The sequence below is a fragment of the Aegilops tauschii genome, chromosome 4 (assembly GCF_002575655.3).
Source record: "Aegilops tauschii subsp. strangulata cultivar AL8/78 chromosome 4, Aet v6.0, whole genome shotgun sequence".
In the NCBI taxonomy this organism is placed as follows: Eukaryota; Viridiplantae; Streptophyta; class Magnoliopsida; order Poales; family Poaceae; genus Aegilops; species Aegilops tauschii.
This window is the reverse complement of record NC_053038.3, coordinates 502,949,214-502,958,355: the sequence shown is the minus strand read 5'-3', so window position 1 is coordinate 502,958,355 and position 9,142 is coordinate 502,949,214.

The following is a 9,142-nucleotide window of genomic DNA, read 5'->3' as shown; positions in this document are numbered from 1 at the left end:
TCCGGCGCGCAGATTGTCTTCAGCATTGCAAGGTGGGTTCCCTTCCATCTGTACTCCAAGACAGTCTTCGGATGCGATGATAGTATCCGGACCTGTTACACCATATACAACCGCAGAGAGAATATAACTTTTTGTAGCACGACATCACGTCATAATTTCGAACCGTTTTCACGTTCACCGCCCCACGCTCTAAGACGCGGTTGCCATTGGCCCGTCTTGTCAAAGCAGAGATCGTGTCCCCTTATCGCGGGATTCTCATCAATGCGGGCATGGGTAACCCAACCGTGCCGTTTACACAGGCCTTGGGAACAGGCGAGCTTTCAGGGCGAGTGGGGAGGCGCTTGATATTCGCGGCCTTCATAAGGGGATAAGTATTCCCTTCCCTCACCCACACCTTTTCTTTCCCCCAATCCTTCCGTGCTTGAGCTGCAGCAGCCAAGCTTTAGCTTTTCCTCGTTCGAGAAAGCGCTCCAAACATGTCCAGATTAGGAGGTGGGGGAAAGTGGATTGCCTCCTCTGTTAAGAAGAAGGACATCACGGAGCTCCGGGAGGCCGGATATCTAGCCAAGGAGATCGCTCACCGACTCCCGGCCAAAGGGCAAATCGTCCCCACTCAAGAGCCCCATGAGAGGGTTGTGTTCCACACACACTTTGTCCGCGGGCTGGGATTCCCTCTCCACCCGTTCGTCCGCGGACTGATGTTTTACTACGGGCTGGACTTTCATGACCTAGCCCCTAATTTCATTCTCAACAACTCGGCATTCATTGTCGTGTGCGAGGGCTTCCTCCGCATCCCACCTCATTTCGGCCTATGGCTGAAGACCTTTAATGTGAAGCCGAAAGTGGTGAGCGGTCAACAAGCAGAGTGCGGAGGTGCCATGGTGGGTAAGATGCCCAATGTTACCTGGCCCGAAGGCTCTGTTGCGGAAACGGTGCAGGGGTGGCAATCAGGGTGGTTCTACATCACCAAGCCGCGCGACACTAACTGGGCGGCGGCCCCCGAATTCAGATCCGTAATCCCGATGTGGCTCACCTCTTGGCAAGAGAGGGGCCTATCCTGGGGTCCCTCGAGTGAGTTGACTGGGCTCCAGACGTGCGTCCAGAACATGATAGACAGAAAAATCAAGGTCGTCAGCGTGATCCAGGTCATGCTCATTCGCCGGGTTCTTCCGTGCCAACGCCGGACTTGCTATCTGTGGGAGTACGACCCGGCCAAGCACCAGACGCTGCTAGAGCTCTTCGGCACAACGCACGAAGACATCTGGAAAGTGCTCTTCAAAGCCGACGAGACACCACCACCCACGACCGAGGATCGCGGGCTCAGCTTAAAACGCCAGGCTAATTCGGTAAGTTGTTTCATGTTTTTAAGGCATACCCTTTACTAGCATATTTTGAGGAAAAAGCCTAAGCCTTCCCATCCATGTTTCCAGGCCTGGATCGAGGTAGCAGGGGGGATTAACTGTCCAGCTCCACCACCCAAAGACCCCAAATTTCCATCACTGACAAAAATGTTGTTTCCAGCACCTTATGGGGTGCCGGAGAAGACGGTTAAGAAAGCGGCCAAAGGGGCCCGGAGGGGCCCTCGCCGAAAAGGCGCTCCGGACATGATGTCATAAGATGAGACTCGCTCTTCGTCCGCCGAGGACGATGACGAAGAGGAGGAAGAGGAAGATGACTGCCCACCCGAGGTGGGTTGGAAGAAGGGAAGGGCCTCCCCGAATCTGGAGGCGAAAGCACCAAAGAGGGGGAAAGGCTTCCCCGCGGATAACTCTGCGTGGGATGTCGATAGCAGTCCGGAGCAGCCTTCCCGGGCCAAGCCTCGGGCCGCAGCGTAAGTATCAAAATCCTTACGCACGCCCGAACGTCCGTCCTTTCCGCCTTGCAATATTGATATGTTTGAATCATGTTATTGCAGTCCGGCTCGGGACAGTTCTCCGCGATCTTCATCGGAAGGTTCGCTGGAGCCAAAGGAGAGGGCCAGCATGTCACCGCTGCCCGCCTACTCCCCTTTGGCCAAGGGTGATAACGAGGAGGCGTCCCAAAGGGCCTCCGCGGACCAGGGGAAACCTCCAGAGACCGTCAGGGTGGCGCCCCAGGATGACTCCCGGGCCACCGGATATACGGGGGAAAAAGCCCCAACGGAGACGGACGGTGCGGGCCGAGTTCTACTCGACCCTCAGCCGGATTCTATTCCGGAGACCTATACGGCTCCGGAGCCGGCAAACGGCCTTTCCCAAAAAGAGGGGGTGTGCTACCGGTGACCTCTGTCCAACCGGAGGCGCCGAATCATCTACTGGAAGCGCTGCAAGGCACCTCCATTGTGGATGAGCACCGTGCCCATATGGGTACGATGATTGAAAGGGTTCAGTCTGCCAAAACGGACTGACCGAAGCCTGCACTAGCCTTCTAGCAGGCTTCAAGGTGAGTAATGCAATTGTAAGAAGAATACCACAGCGGGATAGTAGCCCTTGGTGCTGAAGGAAATATGCCCTAGAGGCAATAATAAAGTATTATTTATTTCCTTATATCATGATAAATGTTTATTATTCATGCTAGAATTGTATTAACCGGAAACATAATACACGTGTGAATACATAGACAAACAGAGTGTCACTAGTATGCCTCTACTTGACTAGCTCGTTAATCAAAGATGCTTATGTTTCCTAGCCATAGACATGAGTTGTCATTTGATTAACGGGATCACCTCATTAGGAGAATGACGTGATTGACTTGACCCATTCCGTTAGCTTAGCACCCGATCGTTTAGTATGTTGCTATTGCTTTCTTCATGACTTATACATGTTCCTATGACTATGAGATTATGCAACTCCCGTTTACCGGAGGAACACTTTGTGTGCTACCAAACGTCACAACGTAAATGGGTGATTATAAAGGTGCTCTACAGGTGGCTCCAAAGGTACTTGTTGGGTTGGCGTATTTCGAGATTAGGATTTGTCACTCCGATTGTCGGAGAGGTATCTCTGGGCCCACTCGGTAATGCACATCACTATAAGCCTTGCAAGCATTGTGACTAATAAGTTAGTTGCGGGATGATGTGTTACGGAACGAGTAAAGAGACTTGCCGGTAACGAGATTGAACTAGGTATCGAGATACCGACGATCGAATCTCGGGCAAGTAACATACTGATGACAAAGGGAACAACGTATGTTGTTATGCGGTCTGACCGATAAAGATCTTCGTAGAATATGTGGGAGCCAATATGGGCATCCAGGTCCCGCTATTGGTTATTGACCGGAGACGTGTCTCGGTCATGTCTACATAGTTCTCGAACCCGTAGGGTCCGCACGCTTAAAGTTACGATGACAGTTTTATTATGAGTTTATGTATGTTGATGTACCGAAGGAGTTCGGAGTCCGGGATGAGATCGGGGACATGACGAGGAGTCTCGAAATGGTCGAGACGTAAAGATCGATATATTGGACGACTATATTCGGACTTCGAAAAGGTTCCGAGTGATTCGGGTATTTTTCGGAGTATCGGAGTGTTACGGGAATACGTATTGGGCCTTATTGGGCCATACGGGAAAGAAGAAAAAGGGCCTCAAGGGTGGCCGCACCCCTCCCCTTGGTCTGGTCCGAATTGGACTAGGGAAGGGGGGCGCCCCCTTCCTTCCTTCTCTTTTTCCCTTCCTCTTTTCCTATTCCATATGGGAGGTGGAATCCTACTAGGACTAGGGAGTCCTAGTAGGACTCCACACTTGGTGCACCCCCTCCTAGGGCCGGCCTCCTCCTCCCTTGCTCCTTTATATACGGGGGCAGGGGGGCACCCCAGAGACACAACAATTGATCCTTGAGATCTTTTAGCCGTGTGCGGTGCCCCCCTCCACCAAATTACACCTCGATAATATCATTGCGGAGCTTAGGCGAAGCCCTGCGTCGGTAGAACATCATCATCGTCACCACGCCGTCGTGCTGACGAAACTCTCTGTCAACACTCGGCTGGATCGGAGTTCGAGGGACGCCATCGAGCTGAACGTGTGTAGAACTCGGAGGTGTCGTGCGTTCGGTACTTGATCGGTCGGATCGTGAAGACGTACGACTACATCAACCGCGTTGTGATAACGCTTCCGCTGTCGGTCTACGAGGGTACGTGGACAACACTCTCCCCTCTCGTTGCTATGCATCACCATGATCTTGCGTGTGCGTAGGAAATTTTTGAAATTAGTATGTTCCCCAACAGTGGCATCCGAGCCTGGTTTTATGCGTTGATGCTATGCACGAGTAGAACACAAGTGAGTTGTGGGCGATATAAGTCGTACTGCTTACCAGCATGTCATACTTTGGTTCAGCGACATTGTGAGATGAAGCGGCCCGGACCGACATTACGCGTACGCTTACGCGAGACTGGTTTCACCGCTCGGAGCACTCGTTGCTTAAAGCTGACTGGCGGGTGTCTGTCTCTCTCACTTTAGTTGAACCGAGTGTGGCTACGCCCGGTCCTTGCGAAGGTTAAAACAGCACCAACTTGACAAACTATCGTTGTGGTTTTGATGGGTAGGTAAGAACGGTTCTTGCTAAGCCCGTAGCAGCCACGTAAAATATGCAACAACAAAGTAGAGGACGTCTAACTTGTTTTTGCAGGGCATGTTGTGATGTGATATGGTCAAGACATGATGTGATATAATGTGTTGTATGAGATGATCATGTTTTGTAACCGAGTTATCGGCAACTGGCAGGAGCCATATGGTTGTCGCTTTATTGTATGAGATGCAATCGCCATGTAATAGTTTTACTTTATCACTAAGCGGTAGCAATAGTCGTAAAAGAAATAAGTTGGCGAGACGACAACGATACTACGATGGTGATCAAGGTGTCGAGCCGGTGACGATGGTGATCATGACGGTGCTTCGGAGATGGAGATCACAAGCACGGTGCTTCGGAGATGGAGATCACAAGCACAAGATGATGATGGCCATATCATATCACTTATATTGATTGCATGTGATGTTAATCCTTTATGCATCTTATCTTGCTTTGATTGACGGTAGCATTATAAGATGATCTCTCACTAAAATTTCAAGATAAAAGTGTTCTCCCTGAGTATGCACCGTTGCAAAAGTTCTTCGTGCTGAGACACCACGTGTTAATCGGGTGTGATAGGCTCTACGTTCAAATACAACGGGTGCAAAACAGTTGCACACGCGGAATACTCAGGTTAAACTTGACGAGCCTAGCATATACAGATATGGCCTCGGAATACAGAGACCGAAAGGTCGAGCGTGAATCATATAGTAGATATGATCAACATAGTGATGTTCACCATTGAAACTACTCCATCTCACGTGTTAATCGGACATGGTTTAGTTGCTTTGGATCACGTAATCACTTAGATGATTAGAGGGATGTCTATCTAAGTGGGAGTTCTTAAGTAATATGATTAATTGAACTTAAATTTATCATGAACTTAGTCCTGATAGTATTTTGCAAATTATGTTGTAGATCAATAGCTCGCATTGTTGCTTCCCTGTGTTTATTTTTGATATGTTCCTAGAGAAAAATTATGTTGAAAGATGCTAGTAGGAAAGATGCGGATTAGATCCGTGATCTGAGCATTATTCTCATTGCTGCACAGAAGAATTATGTCCTTAATGCACCGCTAGGTGACAGACCTATTGTAGGAGCAGATGCAGACGTTATGAACGTTTGGCTAGCTCAATATGATGACTACTTGATAGTTTAGTGCACCATGCTTTACGGCTTAGAACCGGGTCTTCAAAGACGTTTTGAACGTCATGGACCATATGAGATGTTCCAGGAGTTGAGGTTAATATTTCAAGCAAATACCCGAGTTGAGAGATATGAAGTCTCCAACAAGTTCTATAGCTAAAAGATGGAGGAGAATCGCTCAACTAGTGAGCATGTGCTCAGATTGTCTGGGTACTACAATCGCTTGAATCAAGTGGGAGTTAATCTTCCAGATAAAATAGTGATTGACAGAATTCTCTAGTCACCATCACCAAGTTAGTAGAACTTCGTGATGAACTATGGTATGCAAGGGATGACGAAAGTAATTCCCGAGCTCTTCGTGATGCTGAAATCGACGAAGGTAGAAATCAAGAAAAACATCAAGTGTTGATGGTTGACGAGACCACTTCAAGTGTTGATGGTTGAAGAGACCGCTAGTTTCAAGAAAAGGGCAAAGGGAAAAAGGGGAACTTCAAAAAGAACGGCAAGCAAGTTGCTGCTCAAGTGAAGAAGCCTAAGTCTGGTCCTAAGCCTGAGACTAAGTGCTTCTACTGCAAAGGGACTGGTCACTGGAAGCGGAACTACCCCAACTATTTCGTGGATAAGAAGGATGGCAAAGTGAACAAAGGTATATTTGATATAAAGATTATTGATGTGTACTTTACTAGTGTTTATAGCAATCCCTCGGTAATTGATACTGGTTCAGTTGCTAAGATTAGTAACTCGAAACGGGAGTTGCAGAATAAACAGAGACTAGTAAAAGTGAACAAAGGTATATTTGATATACAAATTATTGATGTGTACTTTACTAGTGTTTATAGCAACCCCTCGGTAATTGATACTGGTTCAGTTGCTAAAGAGTAGTAACTCGAAAACGGGAGTTGCAGAATAAACAGAGACTAGTAGAAGGCGAGGTGACGATGTGTGTTGGAAGTAGTTCCAAGATTGATATGATCATCATCGCACACTCCCTGTACTTTCGGGATTAGTGTTGAAACTAAATAAGTGTTATTTGGTGTTTGCGTTGAGCATGAATATGATCTGATCATGTTTATTGCAATACGGTTATTCATTTAAGTTAGAGAACAATTGTTGTTCTGTTTACATGAATAAAACCTTTATGGTCATACACACCAACGAAAATGGTTTGTTGGATCTCGATCGTAGTGATACACATATTCATAATATTGAAGCCAAAACATGCAAAGTTAATAATGATAGTGCAACTTATTTGTGGTACTGCCGTTTAGGTCATATTGGTGTAAAGCGCATGAAGAAACTCCATACTGATGGGATTTTGGAATCACTTGATTATGAATCACTTGATGCTTGCAAACCGTGCCTCATGGGCAAGATGACTAAAACGCCGTTCTCCGGAACTATGGAGAGAGCAACAAATTTGTTGGAAATCATACATACAGATGTATGTGGTCCGATGAATATTGAGGCTCGTAGCAGGTATCATTATTTTCTGACCTTCACAGATGATTTGAGCAGATATGGGTATATCTACTTGATGAAACACAAAGTCTGAAACATTTGAAAAGTTCAAAGAATTTCAGAGTGAAGTGGAGAATCATCGTAACAAGAAAATAAAAGTTTCTACGATATGATCGCAGAGGTAAATTATTTGAGTTACGAGTTTGGCCTTCAGTTAAAACAATGTGAAATAGTTTCACTACTCACGCCACCTGGAACACCACAGTGTAATGGTGTGTCCGAACGTCATAACCGTACTTTATTGGATATAGTGCAATCTATGGTGTCTCTTACCAATTTACCACTATCGTTTTGGGTTATGCATTAGAGACAGCTACATTCACGTTAAATAGGGCACCATCAAAATCCGTTGAGACGACGCCTTATGAACTGTGGTTTGGCAAGAAACCAAAGTTATCGTTTCTTAAAATTTTGGGGTTGCGATGCTTATGTGAAAAAATTTCATCCTGATAAGCTCAAACCCAAATCGGAGAAATGTGTCTTCATAGGATACCGAAAGGAGACAGTTGGGTACACCTTCTATCACAGATCCGAAGGCAAGACATTCGTTGCTAAGTATGGATCCTTTCTAGAGAAGGAGTTTCTCTCAAAAGATGTGAGTGGGAGGAAAGTAGAACTTGATGAGGTAACTGTACCTGCTCCCTTATTGGATCACAGAAATCTGTTCCTGTGACTTCTACACCAATTAGTGAGGAAGTTAATGATGATGACCATGTAACTTCAGATCAAGTTACTACCAAACCTCGTAGGTAAACCAGAGTAAGATCCGCACCTGAGTGGTACGGTAATCCTGTTCTGGAGGTTATGTTACTAGACCATGACGAACCTACGAACTATGAAGAAGCGATGGTGAGCCCAGATTCTGCAAAATGGCTTGAGGCCATGAAATCTGAGATGAGATCCATGTATGAGAACAAAGTGTGGACTTTGGTTGACTTGCCCGATGATCGGCAAGCAATTGAGAATAAATGGATTGTCAAGTGGAAGACGGACGCTGATAGTAGTATCACTATCTACAAAGCTATAATTGTCGCAAAAAGGTTTTCGACAAGTTCAAGATGTTGACTACGATGAGAGTTTCTCACTCGTATCTATGCTTAAGTCTGTCCGAATCATGTTAGCAATTGCCGCATTTTATGAAATCTGGCAAAGGGATAAACAAAACTGCATTCCTTGATGGATTTATTAAAGAAGAGTTGTATATGATACAACCAGAAGGTTTTGTCAATCCTAAAGGTGCTAACAAAATATGCAAGCTCCAGCGATCCATCAATGGACTGGTGCAAGCATCTCGGAGTTGGAATATACGCTTTGATAAGTTGATCAAAGCATATAGTTGTATACAGACTTGCGGTGAAGCCTGTATTTACAAGAAAGTGAGTGGGAGCACTACAGCATTTCTGATAAGTATATGTGAATGACATATTGTTGATCGGAAATAATGTAGAATTATTCTACAAAGCATAAAGGAGTGTTTGAAAGGAGTTTTTCAAAGATAGACCTCGGTGAAGCTGCTTACATATTGAGCATCAAGATCTATAGAGATGGATGAAGACGATTGATAAGTTTTTCAATGAGTACATACATTAACAAGATTTTGAAGTAGTTCAAAATAGAACAGTCAAAGAAAAGAGTTCTTGCCTGTGTTACAAGGTGTGCAATTGAGTAAAGACTCAAAGCCCGACCACGGCAAAAGATAGAAAGAGAATGAAAGTCATTCCCTATGCCTTGGCCATAGGTTCTATAAAGTATGCCATGCTGTGTACCAGATCTATTGTATACCCTACACTGATTTTGGCAAGGGAGTACAATAGTGATCTAGGAGTAGATCACTGGACAGCGGTCAAAATTATCCTTACTGGAATAAGGATATGTTTCTCGATTATGGAAGTGACAAAAGGCTTGTCGTAAAAGGTTACGTCGATGCAAGTTCTGA